Source organism: Trichosurus vulpecula, chromosome 7 (genome assembly GCF_011100635.1).
Source record: "Trichosurus vulpecula isolate mTriVul1 chromosome 7, mTriVul1.pri, whole genome shotgun sequence".
NCBI lineage: Eukaryota > Metazoa > Chordata > Mammalia > Diprotodontia > Phalangeridae > Trichosurus > Trichosurus vulpecula.
In genome coordinates, this window is record NC_050579.1 from 13,211,474 (window position 1) to 13,230,589 (window position 19,116).

Sequence of the window (19,116 nt, forward strand, 5' to 3'; positions counted from 1 at the left end):
CACGGGGGGGGGGGGGGGGGGGGACGGACATGACTTACCTAACACCACACAGTTAGTCAGTCATGTAGCATGGTCTGAATTATTAATAGTCATCATCTAGCCTCTTGCTTAGTTGATTCAGGTCAGGAATCTGTGGATAGACTTCAGGGGGTTCGTGAACTTAGATGGGAAAAAATGTTATCTTTATATATTTCGCTAACCAATACAAATTACACCGTAGATTTCCTTTGTGGTCCTATCTATTTTTTCTTATGCACTTAAAAAAATCCCAAGCAGGAAGTCCATGATACAAAAAAAGGTTAAGAAGCCCTAATTTAAATTAATTAAAGAGATTGATTAAGCTATTAATTTCTAATTTTTCAGATTAACAAAATGTTAGCAACTAGCCCAAGAAAACTCTAGATATTTCATGATATTGGAATGCCTTCACATCTCTGCTGAGCTATATATAAATTTAAGGTGAAGCTTGAGAATGAGAATAGGAGAATGGGGAAGTCAGAGGTGTCTCAAAGAATTTTTTTGTTGACTTGGAGCAGAGCCTTTGTGCACTGGCCACTCAAAGAGAAACCCACCCACCCAGGAGACAGCTCTCAAAGACAGGTCCTAGAAAGACATACACACACATGCAGATTAAATTTGTGCATGTTCTAGAGAGTACTGACCTGAAAGGAAACACCTTCATTTTCGTTTTGAATTTTGTAGATTGTCTTCGAGAGGACAAAAAGAAAGTCAAGTAACCACGACTATAAATTAGGTTTTTATAGCATTGGGATGTTTTAAATCATATTTTAGCAGTATATATAAAATGTTCACTTGTCTGAACCATGAAGTTTTATCCCCCCTCAAAAAAAAAGTAGCCATCTAAACTCCCCCACACAAAAGAAAACAAGGTGGATTTTTTTCTTTAAGCACAGAACTCTGTGACTTTTCAGTGTCATTCAGTGTAGACTTTTTGCATTTTTAAAAACCAGTATGGAAAAAGAGGAAAGAGACAACAGGGTTGCTAACAAATTCGAATTTCAGTGCTAGCTCCGGTTTTTGTTCTCCATTAGCAGCTCACTTACTTGTCTCCTGCACGCTTGTTGCCTTCTAGCACATGTCATCCCAGGGTAGTCAGGCTCAGCGGTCATGCTCACCGAGACGGCCAAATTCCTTCCCCGATGGAGCCATTCTGGTGGGGTTCGGCGCAGTGCTTGAAAGCTAGAAGACAAATGAATGCTGTGTGTGCTTGTAACAGTGCCAGGAAGGTCATTTCCTTTTGAATTTGGTCATTGTGGGAGAGTTGGGGCATCCTTTATAGTTGTTCATAACACTCAATCAAGGGTATCAAGGCAGGTCGGGGGTTGTTTCCGTACATGTTCAGATCAGTGGTTCTACACAGTCCTCAAAGTTCAGCTCCCTAGAGGTGCCAGAGGGTTTCCAGTGGGGTTAATGATAAGACTGAATTTCCAAATTGAGGGGGAATTTGTTGAACATTCTCCCCCGTGTCCTTGGGGGCCTGGAGGGCCTGCGTTCCTGCCGGCAGCCCATCCACATGATATATATACCTCTCTATGAAGCCTCCTGGCTCATGCCCCTCTGAGTTACGGCCTTATATGGAGCACCACCAAGGCTGACTTAGACACATACATATGGGCTTTTGTGGGAGCTTTTCTGTTTCTGTTGTTGGTTTTGTCAGCTTATTCAAAGGATTTACATGGAGGAAGAGCGTAGTCTAGGAAGAGGAAATACACTTTGGTCTGAATTCCACAGCTTTGGTGTTAGAATACAGTAGCATGCGCTATCTACATTTCAGAGACTGGCTTTTTATTAGAAATGAGTTTAGAATAATGTTAAAAGAGCCAGGGCCAGCTGAGGGATAGCTAGAATCTGCTGTCACGTGTTCATTTTACCCTTCTGTCCTCCGTCACACGGCTGGGCACATTGACTCTCTCCCATCAGTAACAACCTCCGAATTGAGTCATTGAACTGCGCTCATTTTCCATTTACAGTCTTACCTGACATTTACCAGCATCTTTCTACTTGGAGTTCTGCATCTGATTTTGTTTATTTTTTTAATCCTGGGCTTAATTTTTGTTAAACAGATAAAGCAATTGAAGAATGAGTGTCCAAGAGTCTTTTAGATTGGAATATTGCGGCATTGTCATTTAAGTGACTTATGGAAATGATCAGATCTGGCCTTTGTTCTGATTGCAAAACAGATAATGTCAGGTCATTTCCAAGCCCAGCACCATTCAGCCTGTGAACACAGAGCTTAGCAGAAAGGAGCCGGGAGCAGAGCCTGATGGCCAAGGTCCGTTCTTAGCTCCATGGGTGACACTTCTTGGGGGAGGTGTCTTCAGGGCTGGCTTTTCCTATGTTATTCAGGGCACAGGGAATGATGAGAAAACTGTGCAGCCTTGGGGAGCAGCAGCCCAGGGAGGAAGAGCTCAATAGCATGTGTTGTAGGGCTTTGTGGGTTTGCCGAGTGCTTTATGACAATCCTGGCTTGGACGTTTTATTGTTACCTCCATTTTACAGATGAGGAAACTGAGGCAAACGTTGACTTCCCCAGGATCGCACAGCTAGTGTCTGAGGACGCATTTGAACTTGGGTCTTCTGACTCCAGGCCCAGCACTCTGTGCACTGTACTCCTGGACTTGTTTCTTCTGTTAAATATTATTTTCTAACTTCCTCCCTGCCCTGTTGGATTTTTTTCCAGTCCTTTTAGTTGAAGACAGCACTGGGGTTTTGTTGTTTTAGTTTATTTTGGTTTGGTTTTTTCCTTTTGTCAGTATTTTACAATGTGATCTTCAAAATCCTTGACGTTTTAGTGGCTTGGTGTTACAGGACGAATATCAGATACCTGTTTGTCCTCATTTTGACTCCTGCCTGTGACAAGGAAAGGCTTCCTCCTCATCATCTATGTCTCTGACATGTCTGGCTCCATGGACAGGCCTGGATTTTGAGCTGCTGCTTCTCCCTGAGGGACCCAAGGCTTCCTTGAGGATGTGACTTCCAGGATCTTCCACCACGTGCCAGAGGCTGGCCTCACTTCTTTGCTTCTGCTCTTTTCACTTCTGATAGCATCCCTTCTTCCTTCCAACCCCAAATGTGGACATTCCCCCTTACTCTTGTCTTTTGTGCTCTCTCATCCACACCTTCCACATTCATTCCAAAGCTCTCTTCTGTTTATCTCCTCTACCCTGAGAGTGACAAAGACTAGCCACCAGCCACCAGCACATCTCTGCCCTCGGCAGGCCCAGAACACCTCTCCCTCACCCATGCTATTGTCTGATCTTCCTGAAAGAAGCCTCTTTGATCTTAGCATTGGCCTGCTGCAAACTCTTAAGGGATTCCTCCTGGCTTCTGTTTGCAAGGCCTGTCATCCTGCTTCTGCTCCCCAGTCTGGCCTCCCTCACCTTTATCTGCCTTTGAAGTTGGTTTTCATGTTGACTGACTTTTCACCTTAGTACTCAAGAAAGGTGCCTTTCCTTGGAGCTGATACATCAAGAAGTCCACTGGTGAAAGAAATAAAACAAAGTCTTCAGGTCTCTGGGAGAACAGCTGAAAATATCCTTAAATGTAGAATCTGAGAGATGCAACACTTTGTGTCAGGCCTAAAGAGGAAGGATTACTCAGGGAATAATTGTTGGGAAAGTCCCCAAGCCCCCCAAGGGGGAGAACCAATCTGTGGCTCCCTCATGAGAACTGGTTCTTGACAAACAACACAAATTTCTGCATCGGCCATGTCCAAAATTACATGTACATATATGATTATTATGTTTATATATGAATTATATAGTATATGATTAACTTGCATACATGTAATATAAAATTAAATAATATAATTCTAGAACATAGAAATTTATCATATAAAATTAACATATGTATATAATGTATGTAATCTTATTGTATTAATATAACTTCATTTTATAGCAGCTAGGCGGCGCATTGGATAGAGTGCTGGGCCTGGAGTCAGGAAGACTCCTTTTCCTGAGTTCAAATCTAGCCTCAGACACTTGCTAGCTGTGGGACCCTGGGCAAGTCACTTAACCCTGTTTGCCTCAGTTTCTTTATCTGTAAAATGAGCCAGAGAAGGAAATGGCAAACTCATCCAGTATCTTTGCCAAGAAAACCTCAAAGGGAGTCATGAAGAGTTGGTTGTGACTGAAAAATGACTGAACAGTAATTTCTTTTTATATATAGGCAATATATAATTTTGGGACATGACCGATGCAGAAATTTGTGTTGCATGACTGTGCATATTTGCCACAAGGGCTCAGAGGGGGTGGGGAAAAGGAGAAAAAGACCATTTTAATCAAAGAAAACTAAGAATTTTTAAATGTCCGTATACCACTGTTCAGCTGCTGCCTAGTCAGTGGGGCCTCGCTTCTCACATCTTATTTTCAATTTCCTATTACCAAAAAAGGCGCTGCTATAAAGATTTTGATGTATTTAAGACTTTTCCTTCTCTTTAACCTCCTTCCGGCAAATGCCCAGCAGGGGCATTGCTAGGTCAAAAGGTATGAACAGTTGAGTCATTTTCTGATGAAGTTCCAAACTGCTGGACAACTTCACAACTCTCCTTGGAATTTATTAGTGTGCCTCCGCCTGCCTTCCTCTGGTCAATGCAACTTTATCTCCAGCTTTTCATTTTGCCAGTTTGATGGGTAGGAGGTGACCCACCGACCTTTAGAGATTTATTTCCTATTATTCCTTTTATTGCACTCCAAATCTGAGTCAAACTGACCACCTCTATTTTTCCCAAAGTCAGCAGGTGTTCTGCCTCCCCCCCATGCCTGAAAAGCCATTCCTCTTTACCTCAACCTTATTCCCTGTTTAGCTTAGCTCAGGCAGTAGCTCCCCACCCCCTGCCCCCCTCCCCCGCAGTGCCGCCGCCTTTCCCAAGGAAGTGCCTCTCTCACAGCTGAAGTCCTTTTGTATCTGGACACATAGTGTGTCTCCCCAGTGGAGTGTAAGCTCCTTGAAGCCAGGACCTATTTAATTCTATCTGGCACGTACACAAATGTTTTTTATCAATGATTTGGATGACGTCAGGCAATTTAGTTAGAAGGAACACCTAGAACTTAAGTCTCTTGGCTAATTAAGGCCTTTGTCAAAAGCCTGGCTTAAAAAGTAGCCTGAGGAGGCACTAGCAGTCCTCCGTGGAGATGAGGATGCCAGTCACTGCTCCGTGTGTTGATCATGGACACAGGAACTCTGCTACCGTTGCGACTCTGGCTCAGATGGTTGTTGACAGAGGAACTCTCTAGAAATCAGAGGATTGAAGAATCTTGGGTTTGGCAGTGACTTCAGAGCTTTGGGGAATTGATCCTTACTTGAAGAGCGAATCCTCTGGAAGGCATCCTAATCATTTGTCTCCCAGCCTTGAACCCTCCAGTTGCAGGCAGGGCAAGCTGCCTGCCTCCTGAAGCAGACCATTCCAGGACCATTTTTCGACTGAGTTGAAGTCTTCCTGTCACCATTGAGCTGGTGGTCCCAGTCGTCACTTCTGGAGCCACGTAGGACAAACCTACCTGACAACCTTCATCTCTATTGAGTGTCACTGTTGGATTTGGCCCACCATTCCAACTGGTCAGCATCTGTTCCAGGTGTTCCTTCTAACTAAATTGCCTGCTGTGATCCAAATCATTGATAAAAATTATTAACCTGAATATGGCTGAGATTCAAGCAGTATTTCAGGTCTGAGACAATGAGAGCGTGAACTAAAGTGATGTGGCTCGAATGGGACAAAGAAAAGAGGCAGAAAAGGAAGGATTGATGAGTCTTGGCGAGGGGTGTCAAAGATGACTCCAAGATTTCTGTATTGGGTGACTGGGAATGATGTTCTGTTCCCATACATGTGGAATCCCTGGGGGAAGGGGGCAGAGAAGAAGAGTTGGTTTCCATGGAAAATGACCCACTTGGTTTTAGACGTTTTGAATGGCTGTTACAGATGCATGCTGTGATCTGACCATCACACCGAGGCAGAGACTAGAAACAAAGAGAATGGATAGGTTCTGTAAGGTGGAGAGGGCTTGAGTTTGGAGTCTGCCCCTGAGGAAATCGGGCCCTTGGCTCTCCAGCACCTTCCATTTTACAGGGCAGGAGACCCAGGCCCTCCGCACCTATTCCTTGCACCCCTAATATTCCAGGGCAGTGAGTGAGGTGCATTTCGGTGGAAGATTTTCTTCTGTGGAGATGGAGGTTACCGACAGTACCCATACAATTTAAACATTTTTATCTTTTTTTTCTTTTTCTTTTGATTTTCATTTTTTTATACTGGCCCTGCGATTGCATCAGTACAGAAAGTTTGCTAAGGAACTTCTGCCTTTCTGGGACTCTTGGAGGTTAAGGGACTTGGCCAGGGTCCCACAGCCAGGATGGTTCAGAGGCAGCAGTCAAACCAAGGGCTTCCAGACCTGAACTGAGCTCTCCATTTATTACTCTATATGAACATTTCCGTAAATGGAAAACAGTGTGAAATTGTGAGGTTCTCAACTGAAGAGTTTTTAGAAGTATAGCCCAGCTGATGTCAGATACACAGTGCGAACAGGCCCAGAGTTACAGGGCCAGAATTTCTCTACAGTAGCAATGTCATGCCTGAGCATTGGGCCGAATGGGCATTACAGTGAGCTTGTTAATGGTATTGCAAAGCTTTTTTGATTGCAATAGGCTGACTCTATTTGTTTGGAATCAGAAGCTGGGATGGCCTCCTGGGCCGCATTGGTGTTTCCTTTGCTGCTGGGAGTGCTCACTGGGGTCACACCTCTCCTTCAGTCTGACCTGCCTGCCCATGCCCCAGATTTCCTAGCAAGCCAGTCCACAGGGGTCCTGGTTGTTCACCTTAAGCCCTGGGCACAGATTTCTCCAACGCCTGTTTACTTGGCATTCTCTCGTAAAGTATGATACTGTTTCATCACAACAATCTTTGTTAATAGCATAGCGTGTTAAAGATCTGTGCTTGGGTGCTAGGACGCAATTCTCATTTCATGCCATCTCAAAAACCCCTTCTGTCTGTGTTTCATTGAAAAACAAGCCAGCGGTGTGTTCCCTCTTTCCAACTTCCTCCCCCCATTACAAAAAAAGCTTCAGATCCTATGAGACCCCCAGGCCCTCCCTCATTAAAGGCCTACACGTCCTTCCCTTTCATAAATATCCACCGTTATCTACCACTAACTGTGCCCGTCAGCTGCAAAATAGAACTGTTCCCAGAGGAAATTCCCTATAGATTACCGCTTGGTTATTTTAACTAGTTAGGGGTAGTGTTAAGAGAAGGGTTGCTTTCACTGAAGGAGGGTGTTGGTATACATTGGAGCGTACACAGTTTTTTAGTATTTCTGTGTGAGAAAGTATCACATAAAGTAATGTTAGTGCTGTTCACATGAGCACTGCTGGGATGTGGCTTTTTTGTTTGGTTTTGTTTTTTTATTGTAGGCATCTTCTGAAAGGTTAGACAGGGATCCAAGAGACCTGGTATTTTAGACTTGGTGCTTCCAGGAGTAAAGGCCTCAGTTTCCTCATCTGTAAAAGGAGGAAGTGATATTAAATGATCTTGAAAGTTTCTTGTGGCCCTAAAATCTTATTATTCTATAATAATATTTTATTTTCCTACATTTGTAACATCAAAAAATTCTAGAAGTTGAAGAGGCCAGCAAGAAACTGGGCCAAGACAGCCAGAGCAGTGGTGGACTAGGAAAAATGTCCATGCTTCAGTTACTGAAGATAATTCATTTTCAAGGCAGCACTTATTACCTCTCTATGTTTCATTAAATTGTGATTTAAAGACAAAGGACTCAAAGTTATTTTGCTTGTAGGTACTTAAATATAGTTCAGATGGGTGTGTAAATGCAGACACTTTGGGCCTTATCTGTAGGGCTTGGACAGTGCATGATTTGTGGACTGTTTAGTGCAGTAATTTGGCAGTTTCAAAATTTTGTCCAAGAAATGTCTTCTGGTTTAATATTTTCTTTCTTTGTTCTTTTTCACAGTAGACCCACCAGGATAGGTTTGGGGTTTCAGCAGTCAGTTATAGAGGCCGCATTGTACTGAATAAGCACTGGACCCCAGCAGAAATATGGTCAAAAGAAATAAACAGGCCATGCTCAAAGGGTGAAATGCAAGCTCTCCAGAGCTATATGAAAAACGCTCCCAACAGTAATGAGATTGAGTAATGAGAAATTAAAACTACTCCACAGATCCATCTCACACCCGTTAGATTGCTGGGTGGGGGGGATTTTAATAACAGTTGTCAGGGGGGGTGTGGGAAAATAGCTGGGAATTAGTCCATCCACTCTGGAAAGGAATTCAGAACATTACTAAACTCTGCATATCCTTTAACCCAGAAATACCATTCCCAGGCTTACTCCCCCAAAGAAGAAAAGGCAAAGGATTCCTACTTGGGAAAATAGAGCAGCACTTTTTGGTTCAGCCAAGAACTGACTGGATAATGGACCTCAGGTGGCTGATGATTGAGCACATTATGGTCTATGAACAGAATAGAATATTATTGTGCTGTAAGCAGTGATAAAAGATAGGATTTCAGAGAATCTTGGGAAGAATTATGAACTGATGTGGTTAGGTGAGAAGAATTAAGATAAAAGCTAAAGAGCTCTGACCCAAGCAGTGATCAGCCACGGTTCCAGAGGACTCAGGATGAAGCCTGTAGCCACCCCTGTCAGAGAGGAAACAGGCCCAAGCTGCAGAAAGCTACACGTGTTTTCAGAAATGGCCACCCCCAATTATCCCCGTTTGTTCCAGGGACTTCTTTTTTTCTTAACAGAGGTAAGATAGTGGAGAGCACTGATCATAGCAGAATGAGAAAGAAAGAGTGCATGACTAAGGATCGGAGCCTCCTGGCTCTTCCATTCAGTAATCTGATGACCCCCCGACAGGTCACGGATAGGCCCCAATTTGTTTCTTCCCTCTATGGTGAGGGAATCGGGCCCCTTCCAGCTCTACCTCCCCCACCCCACCCCCCAGCCCACAGACATGCATGTCGACATCTAGGGAAGATTTTTAGGAATGTTATACAATTGACTTGGATCTCCCTGAGGTTCTCATTGCTAAGATTTCTTACTTTTGCTTTAGAAATTCAACACACTCAAATTTTGCTGGGCACTTCTGGATTGATGTGCAAGGGTTTGGAGGTTTAGGGAATCTTGAAGTAGTTCGTTTTTCCAGATAATTCTTTTACATTTTTAATGTTGTCACTGAATGGAACATTGGAGGAAACACAAAGATATGGGGCTGATGAAAGAAGTTTGCTTTACTAACATTTGCTAACTCGCGTCTCCCTAATAGCTCCATCTTTCTTCCCAAAGAATGTGTTCAGCCTGTTACTCGAATAAGAAGTTGACAAGTTTTATGTGTGCTTGGGAGTTTATGGACTTCACAGCTGCCTGACTGTTCTAGAACTGTGCTTTTCCAGTATTTACATTCCCAAAGAGGTTTTTTCCTAAACTTTGAGGAACCATTAGTAACCTTTAAAAAGAAAATTCCCCTTTCTCTTTTAGTAGTGCTTTTCACTAAACTAGAGGCTTGAATCTGTTGATTGCGCTAAGAATATTATACTGGCCTGTTTTCTATCAGAGTGTGTCTTCAACATTTCTAAGCTTTGTAGTAGACCCCCAAGGGCAGAGTAGGAAGCGTTAAAATGAGCTGAATGTTTATTTACTCCCCGCTGTAGATTGGGAGCACTTGGAACAGGTGGGGGCTTTGATCTGGTGGGTCATTACCAAGACATTATCCAGGACTTAAGGAACCTGAGGAACAAATTGCGGCAACTTCCAGCATCTCGTTCAGTAATCGCTGTTTAACAGAACTTACCTGTGGTTATGTAATGTGGGGTTGTGTCTCACTAAATTGGGGGAGAGAGTTTGACATCAAAGGTACAGAATGGGTGTGGAGGAATGCCTGTGGCAGGTTGGGGGTGGGGTCCTAATACTATCACTTTGTGCAGCATGTTAATCATGGCTTACTTTGGGAGAGGTTGGTTGCACATCTTCTGAGAAGAACTCAAGAGTGATTTGGGTCAATTCAGGCTCTCACCAGATTTGGTTTGGTTTATGTTATTCCACAAAGCAAGCGTGTGCACACTCACGGGCGTGTGTGTGTGTGTGTGTGTGTGTGTGTGTGTGTGTGTGTGTGTGTCTATGATTGATTTCCTTGGTATAGCGAACTCCCAGGTGAAGAAACCCTCTCCCCACACAGAGCAACAGTCCCTGCTCTGACCACAGCTTGCGGTCAGTCCGTCATTGAGCATTTTATAAAGTGCCTAGAGGCCCTGCGGGCTTGCAGGAGCTCACGATTTCCCAGGCCACTGAGGGGCACTTGGAGGTGATAGGTCAGATAGGTCCAAGAGTAGCCCAGTCATGTGTATTCAGATACAGCTAGATGGCCGCAGGAGCATTCATGGGTTGGCTGGTGTCAGCTTGGCAGGAGCTCTTGGCTGGCCTGTGCTGATTGGACAGAGGTGTAGAAGACATGCTTCTAAGACCCCTAGATGGCCAGCAGTCTGGAGGGAGGGCAGGCTGAAACAGCCTCGACTCACCCCTGGCTCATTGGGCCAAAGCCAACAAAAGGCAGTTTAATTATGGATCAGGTGCACAGTTTTTCATTTCTGTTTAAGAACCATTCACTTCACAGGATGGACCATTTGTCTGACAAGGCTGGACAGCAAGTTCCATGTGACCTGGTAGCCAGAAAGGCTGATGTGATATTCCAGCCCTCAGCCACCAGAGAAAAGAAGAGCTGAGTTCAAGTGTGGCTTCTGGCATGTCCTGGCCATGTGCACTGCTTAGTACACTAGGAAAAGTGTAAGGGTAAACTGCAGGGGTGGGGCGGGGCTGACCCCTGATGCAGCGTGTGCACATATAAACAAGTGCAAATTAAATACCAAGCAGTTGGGGGAGAGATCAGCTCCTATGCAAAATTGGGCAAGGCCTCAGGTCGGAGCTCCAATTGGAAGCTGGTCAGAGGCGCTGGTGAGGAGGGCGTGCAGCTCTGGAGAGGCCCAGGGTGGGTGACTCGTGAGGACAAGCAGGCCAGTCTGACTGCACCAGAGAACATGAGAGCCAGGCTGCTCTTTGGCCTCAGAGGTGACAGGGAGCTGCTGGAGTCTGTGGAACAGAGCAGCATCTGCTTCTTACAGATGGAGGGTGGGTTAGAGCCTATGGATGTAGACCAGGACAGAGACTGTGGGAGTGGAGAGAAAGGGGCCAGTGGGAGGAGTGTCAGTGAGGTAGAATGGACAAGACTTGGCAACCAACTACGTCTGGGAGATAGGGCGAGAATGTGGAGTGGAGGAGGACCCCAGGGTTGGGAGCCTCAGTGACTAGAATGATGGCAGCACTCAGCACCAATAGGGCTCATTTTGGGGCAGAGAGGTCCAGTCAGGAATGCAGAAGTGGCGTTCAGAGGAGGGATGGCTCTATCTGTCTGTGATAGTTTCCTGCATAGAGAAGGGCAGGGTCACCAAGGCAAGGAGTGAAGAGAGAAAAGACAAGACTGGTCAGTTGAGAGCTTTGGGGCACATCCTGAGAATGAGTGGAATGGTCATATAGGCAGAAGAACCCAACAAGGAGTGTCCCAGAAAGTGCACGTGGAGGAGCCAGTGGCGTGGAGAGCTCTTCAAGGGGCCTTCCAGCTCTGGCCTCGACGGCCTTGCTGCCCAGCTGTGCTCTAGGGGATGCAAGACCAGGGTTGTCATTCCTTCATGTGTGAGTTTTACAAGTACCTACCTTGGTGAGGAAAAAGTTTGAAAGATCCCTCACCCTGGGTCAAAAGGAATTTAGTTCAAAGGCCCCCTGGCTTGTTGTGTGGCCTTGGGCGTGGCAGCCAGCCTCATCTGTGAAGGAGGAGGTTGGATGCCAGCTTCCTGGGCTTTTCTGGGATCTAGTTTGACGCTGCTCTTCCAAGTTTATACTCAGTGGGCCTGCTGGGAGTTCTTCTCATCGTTATCTTGACATTTCCAGGAGATGTTCCAAATGGTCGTTTGGGTACCATTTGATTTCAGCTGTACAACCGTGGGCTATCCGAGATCTCCTTGATGATTTTTGGTGTGGAAACTTCCCCTTCTCTGGGCCTCAGTTTTTCCCTCATAAGATTGGTTGGTTGAACTCTTCTAGCTCTGAATCTTGGGAGTCCAAAAATTCAGGCTGTTTGAAGGGCGAGGGAGCTTCTTGCGATGTTGATTGCAATTGAAGGAGTTTCAAGCAGTGGATGAGGGACTGTCTGCTTAATGTTTGCCCCGCTGAGGTTGCATTCACCCAGCCAGCTTCCTCAGTCCCTTTCAGATGTCTACTCGGTCTCTTTATTTAGCTGCATTTGTTTTCCAGGGCTTTCGCTCAAGTGGAAAAGGCAGCGAAAGGTTGGCACTCGCAGAACACGGTCTGTGCGGCCGCCTTGATTGATGTATGTGCTTTTGTGCTGCCCGGTAGAGAAGGAAATATTGGGAGAAGGTGGTGGGTTGAAAGGGAGGCATTCATCTGTGCAGTTTCCAGTTGGGTGATAGACCCGGAGCCCGCATCCCGTGCTTACAGCCTAGCCCAATTCCTGCTGGGTGGGAGGTTTGCACTGACAGGGACGTTGGCACCACGGCACCGTGGGCCAAGAGACCCCTTTGGGACAGTAAATTAGAGTTTGCCATCTAGCTGGCAGCAGAATGTGGCAATTTCCTCTTTTTAAAAAGCGTGAAGTTCATTGGCCAATCCCAGTCCTTGTTGTAGCGCTCCTTTTTTTTCATTAAGCCACAGGCCACTGTGATGTTGGTCTTTATTTCTCTTCAAACATGTGAAAGTGGATTTAGGAATGTCGCTGCAGTGTCTGAGCTGCTGAGCGCCTTCATTCATTTAATTAGTACAGATGAGGAAACCCAAAGCCAAGGGACAGGTGGATTTGGAATTAAGGGGAGAGACCTATGCCCTCTGATGGCCACTCCTCAAGCCCCACCTAGGACTTTTCCCCAATGTAAAACACCTTTCATCATAGTAGCAAGGCAGCCCCTTACCCCAAAGCCTGCATTCCCCATTGCCCATTGCCCATCGAATAAACCACCTAGCTTTACATTCAAGGCCCTTTGTTATCTGGCCCAGCTGTCCTCTGGCAGCTCCCCTCCCCTGTGCATTCTCTTCAGCCAGGCTGGGAGATTTACCATCCCCTTGAATGTCCTTCATACCTATGTTCTCACCATGCCTCTTAGTGGATCACCTGCTTTTCCTCCTTCCACCTCAGTCATCTCAGATCTCACTTCTTCAAATCCTGCCCAACCACTATAGTCTTTAGTACGTCCTTAGCACACAGAGCACTGGACCTGGAGCCTCAGGACATAGTAGCTGTATGACCCCAGACAAGTCACTTAACCCTGTTTGCCTCAGTTTCCTCCTACTTCTCAGAGTTTTGCAAAGGTCAGATGAGGTTTTATGTATATACACATATATGTAAAGTGCTTTTCAAACCTCGAAATACCATATATATGCCAAATGTCATCATCTTCACTTACCTTGTTCTGGTTTTAAGTCGTTTGCCATTTCCTTCTCGAGCTCATTTTCCAGATAAAGAAACCATCTTCCTGACTCAACTTGTGCCACCTAGCTGGCAGTGTCACTTACCAGCCTCTGTCATTTACTGCTTTATAGTTAGATGCCCCTTTTTGCGTGCAGAACATATCTTACACCATGACATTGACCGCAGCCTTTAACCTTAACCTCCATCCACTGTATCAGTCATCCTGCCCTCAGGTTATTTGACCCTCTCCAGGGGTCGGACCTGGTGCTCCACAGTGGTGAGCACTGACTCTTAGAATGGATCCATGGCCTCGGGCAGGCCTGGCTATTTGATGTCTCATCTCTCCAGCCTGATTTATGGCAGACTCATGGCAGGGGCCGTGTCTTAGGCACTCTACAGTTCTCCAGATGGTGAGGGCAGTGATTTCCCCAGAGATCTGTAGCATTTGTTGAATAAGAAAAATTGAACTTAACTGATTTTTCTTATAGTCAGAAATGTGGAGAGCACATTTGTATGCCCAGTACTGAGCTCAGCCACGTGAGCCGATACAAAAGAGTCAGAGCTGGTCACAGCCCTTGTGATCTTATTTCAAGTTTTTGTTTCCAGCGCAGTGGGCAGATGCTTGATCAGCTTTCATCTCTCAAAGAGCTGATCCCAGAATCCAGAACTGAAAGGGACCTTTCCCCACATCTAGTGTAGAGCTCTCCCTTTACATGCGAGGAAACATCAATGCCTTTCCCACAGTTAACCAGGTACTAAGTAGCAGAGCTACAGTGATTTCTTTTTTCTTTTTAATTTAGTATTTTATTTTCCCCAGTTACATGTAAAAACAATTTCTAACATTCGTTTTTAAAACTTTGAGTTCCAAATTCTTCTCCCCCCTCCTTTGAGATGGCAAGTAATTTGGTACAGTTTATGCATGTGTGAGTCATGCAAAACGTTTCCATTAGTCATGTTGTGAAAGAAAATATGGACAAAAAAATAAAGTAAAAAAAAGTCTGCTTTAATCTGTGTTCAGATCCTCAGTTCTTTGTCTGGGGATGGAGAGCATTTTTCATCATTAAATTCTTCAGAGTTGTCTTTGCCGAGAATATCGTTGCGGAGTCATTCACAGATGATCCTCCTGTAGTATGGCTTTATACACGGTACATTTCACTGCATCAGCTCATGCACGCCTCTCCAGGTTTTTCTGAGAGCATCCTGCTTCTCATTTCTTATAGCACAATAGTATTCCATCATAATCATATACAAGAGTTTGTTCAGCCATTCTCCAGTTGATGGGCATCCCTCAATTTCCAATTCTTGGCCACCAGAAAAGAGCTGCTATAAATGTTTTTGTATGTTTAGGTCCTTTTCCTTTTTGCTTTTTACTCTTTTGGGATATAGACCTAGGAGTGGTATTGCTGGGTCCAAAAGTACACCTGATTTTTATAGATCTTTGGGCATAGTTTCAAATTGCTCTACAGAATGGTTGAACCAGTTCACAACTCCACCAACATTGCATTAATGTCTCATTTGTCCCACATCCCCTCAGTATTAATCATTTTCCTTTTCTGTCCTATCAACCAAACTAATAGGTATGAGGTAGTACCTCAGAGTTGTTTTAATTTGCATTTCTCAATCAATCGTGAGTTAGAACATTTTTTCATATGGCTATAGCTAGCTTTGATTACTTTGTCTGAAAAATGTTCTATCTTTTGATCATTTATCATGTGGGAAGTGGCTCTTATAAGTTTGCCTCAGTTCTCTATATGTTTGAGAAATGAGGCCTTTGTCAGAGAAACTTGCTTCAAGATTTTTTTTACAGTTACTATTGCTAACTGTATTTCCCTCCATCCTATAGCACACACCTCCCCCCACCCCGTTTATTCTGTTCTCTGTCTCCTTTCACCTTGTCCCTCCTTCCTCAAAAGTGTTTTGCTGCTGACTACCACCTCCCCCAATCTGCCCTCCCTTCTATCATACATATTCCCCCACCTTCCCTTATCCCCTTCCCTGCCTACTTTCCTGTAGGGTAAGATAGATTTCTATATCCAGTTGAGTGTGTCTGTTATTCCTTCTCTGAGCCAGTTCTGTTGAGAGTAAGGTTCACTCACTCCCCCTCACCTCCCCACTCTTCCCTTCCACTGTAAAAGCTTTTTCTTGCCTCTTTTTTAGAGTTAATTTATTTTTTAGTTTCCAACATTCACTTCCACAAAATTTTGAGTTTCAAATTTTCTACCCATCTCTCCCCTCCCCCCACCCCAAGACAGTGTGCATTCTGCCCTTCCCTCAATCTGCCCTTTTTTCTATCACTACCACCCCCACTGCCCCACCCCCTTATCCCCTTCCCTTCTGTTTTCCTGTAGGGCGAGCTAGATTTCTTTACCCCATTGCCTGTATATCTTATTTCCCAGTTGCATGTAAAAATAAATTTTAACATTTGTTTTTAAAACTTTGAGTTCCAAATTCTCTCCCTTCCCACCCAACCTCATTGAGAACGCAAGCAGTTTGATATAGGCTATACATGTTTAGTCATGCAAAGCACTTCCATAATAGTCATGTTGTGAAAGACTAGCTATATTTTCCTCCATCCTATCCCACCCCCCCCCCATTTATTCTATTCTCTCCTTTCACCCTGTCCCTCCTCAAAAGTGTTTGCTTCTGATTACTCCCTGCCCTCCCTTCTATTATCCCCCACCCCCCACCCCATACCCTTTCCCCCTACTTTCTGGTAGGTAAGATAGATTTCCATACCCAATTGAGTGTGTGTGTTATTCCCTTCTTAAGCCAAATACGATGAGAGTAATACAGTTCACTCATTCCCTCTCACCTCCCCCCTCTTCCCCTCCACTGTAAAAGCTTTATCTTGGCTATTTTATGTGAGATAATTTACCCATTCTACCTGTCCTTTTTCCTTTCTCCCAGTACATTTCTCTCTCAAACCTTAATTTTATTTTTTTAGATACCATCCCTTCATATTCAACTCACATCTGTTGGTTGTTGTCCTTTGTTCTTGAAGAGAACCAAAATGACATCACTATGCTAGAGTCAAGTTTCAGTGTGTCAGACTGGCTGATCGGACCAATATGAGCTTGGAAGGCTCTACTACAAGTCAAGCACAACGAGTCTTTGTGAACATTTGGGCTGGATACTCCAAACGTGCATATCTTGAGTTTCCTTTGAGCTATTTCAGTTCTGCTTTGCTCATAGAGCACAGCACCTTCTCTGATGAGGGCATGCCATGCTGGGCGGTCCTGTGCCAGTGTCTCCCGTGTCACACAATCTATTCCAAAGTTCTTAAGAGAGACCTTCAGAGTGTCTTTGTATCACTTCTTCTGACTACCATGTGAGTGCTTACCTTGTGTACATTTTGCATTTCAGACAACGTGACCAGCCCATCAGAGTTGCACTCTTTGAGGCAGAATTTGTATGCTTGGCAGTTTAGTTTGAGAAAGGCCAGGAAACTGAATCACTTCTGTTTGAATTGTCTTAGGAAGATTCTGAAGATTACCTGGCAGGATACGGTACCAGACACTGAAGTCTTTTCTTTCTCAAACTCACACCTGTGCCCTCTGTCTATATGCACCCCTTCTTAACTGCCTTAGCTTGTGAGTTACAAATATTATCTTCCTATGTAAGCAGCTTAACCCTATTAAATCCTTTATGATTTCCTTTTCCTGTTTACCTTTTTGTGCTTCTCTTGAGTCTTGTATTTGAAAGTCAAATTTTCTATTCAGCTGTGGTCTTTTCATTAAGAATGCTTGGAAGTCCTCTATTTCATTGAATGTCCATTTTTTTCCCTGAAGAATTACACTCAGTTTTGCTGGGTAGGTGATTCTTGATCATAATCCTTGCTCCTCTGCCATCTGGAATATATTCTAAATCCTACAATTCTTTCACAGAGAAGCTGATATATCTTGTGTTATATCTATGGCTCCATAATACTTGAATTGTTTCTTTCTGGCTGCTTGCAATATTTTTACCTTGACCTGGGATCTCTGGAATTTGGCTATAATATTCCTGGGAGTTTTCATTTGGGGATCTCCTTTAGAGGTGATTGGTGGATTTTTTCCATTTTTGTTTTACCCTCTGGATCTAGAATATCAGGGTAGTTTTCCTTGATAATTTCTTGAAAGATCATGTCTAAGCTCTGTTTTTGATCATGGCTTTCAGGTAGTCCAGGTAATTTTAAAATTATCTCTCCTGGATTTATTTTCCAGGTCAGTTGTTTTTCAAATGAGATATTTCACATTTTCTATTTTTTCATTCTTTTGATTTTGTGTTATTAATTCTTAATTTCTCAAAGTCATTAAATGCTTCCTTTTGTTAAATTCTAATTTTTAAGAAATTACTTTCTTCATTGAGCTTTTGGACTTCCTTTTCCATTTGGACAGTTCTACTTTTTAAGGAGTTTTTTTCGTCAGTCAATTTTTGGGTCTCTTTTTCATTTGGCCAATTCTGCTCTTTAAGGTATTCTTCTCCTCATTGGATTTTTGGACCTCTTCTACCGTTTGGCCCAGTCTGTTTTTTAAGGTGTTGTTTTCTTCAGTATTTTTTTGTATCTCCTTTACCAAGCTGTTAACCTGTTTTTCATGATTTTCTTGCATCACTCTCATTTCTTCTCCCAGTTATTCCTCTGTCTCTCTTACTTGATTTTCAGCCTCCTTTTTGAGCTCTTCCATGGCCTGAGACCAATTCATATTTTTCTTGGAAGCTTTGGATGTCAAAGCTTTGACTTGTTATCTTCTTCTGAGTTTGTGTTTTGATCTTCCTTGTCATCATAGTAACTTTCAGTAATCAAGAGTTTTTTTTTTCTGTTGTTTGCTCATTTTTCTAGCCTATTAGTTGACTTTTAACTCTTTGTTAAGGTAGGGCTCTGCTTCCAGGTTAGAGGGGGCAGTGTCCTAAGATTCAGCTGTTTTCAGAGATGCATCTAAGGACCTGTAAGTTTTCAGTTCTTCCAAGGTGGTATGATCTAAGAAGAGGTGTGTTTACTACTCTCCTGGTCCTTGCTCTGGTCTGTGAGCAACCACAAGCACTCTTTTCTGCCCTGGAAATGTGAGGAGGGTCCCTGTTCCACAGAGGGTGCAAGCTTGGCCATGCTAGTGCTTCTTCTAGCCCTGGGACCCAGTTCTGAGTATGGGCAAAGCAACAGAGTCCTACCTCAGTGCTAGCACAGAGACCCCTTTAATGTCCTTCTGACCAGTTGTCTGACCCTCTTAACCATCTGTGGTCTGAGAGCTCCAGAATCAGCTGTCGCTGCTGCTGATTCAGTGCCTTCCAAGGCCTGCTCCTGGTTTGGTGCGGCCTGTTCTGGACTGTGCTTCACTGTCACCCTGGTATGATAGAACTTTCCTACTGACCTTCCAAGTTGTCTTGGCCTGGAAAATTGTTTCACCCCCTCCTTTTGTGGGTTCTGCTACTCCAGGACTTGTTTTATGGCATTATTTAAAGTTGTTCAGAGGGGTTTGGAGAGAGCTCAGGTGAGTCGCTGCCCTTTCTCCACCATCTTGGTGCCACCCCCCAAATTTTTCCAATATGGTGATTTCTAAGAAAGGGTTTAGATGAAAGAAAAAGCAGGTCTAGGCATTGAGCTAACTGCTGGGAATTCCAAAGCAAGCAAAGCAGGCCCTGCCTTCAAGAAGC

The 19,116-nt window shown here is 44.2% G+C and overlaps 1 protein-coding gene across 1 annotated transcript in view; it reads left to right on the plus strand.

Annotated features, from left to right (window-relative positions):
- PSMD1 (proteasome 26S subunit, non-ATPase 1) overlaps positions 1–19,116 on the plus strand; it is a 114,088-nt gene that overhangs the window by 56,342 nt on the left and 38,630 nt on the right. The window lies entirely within an intron of this gene.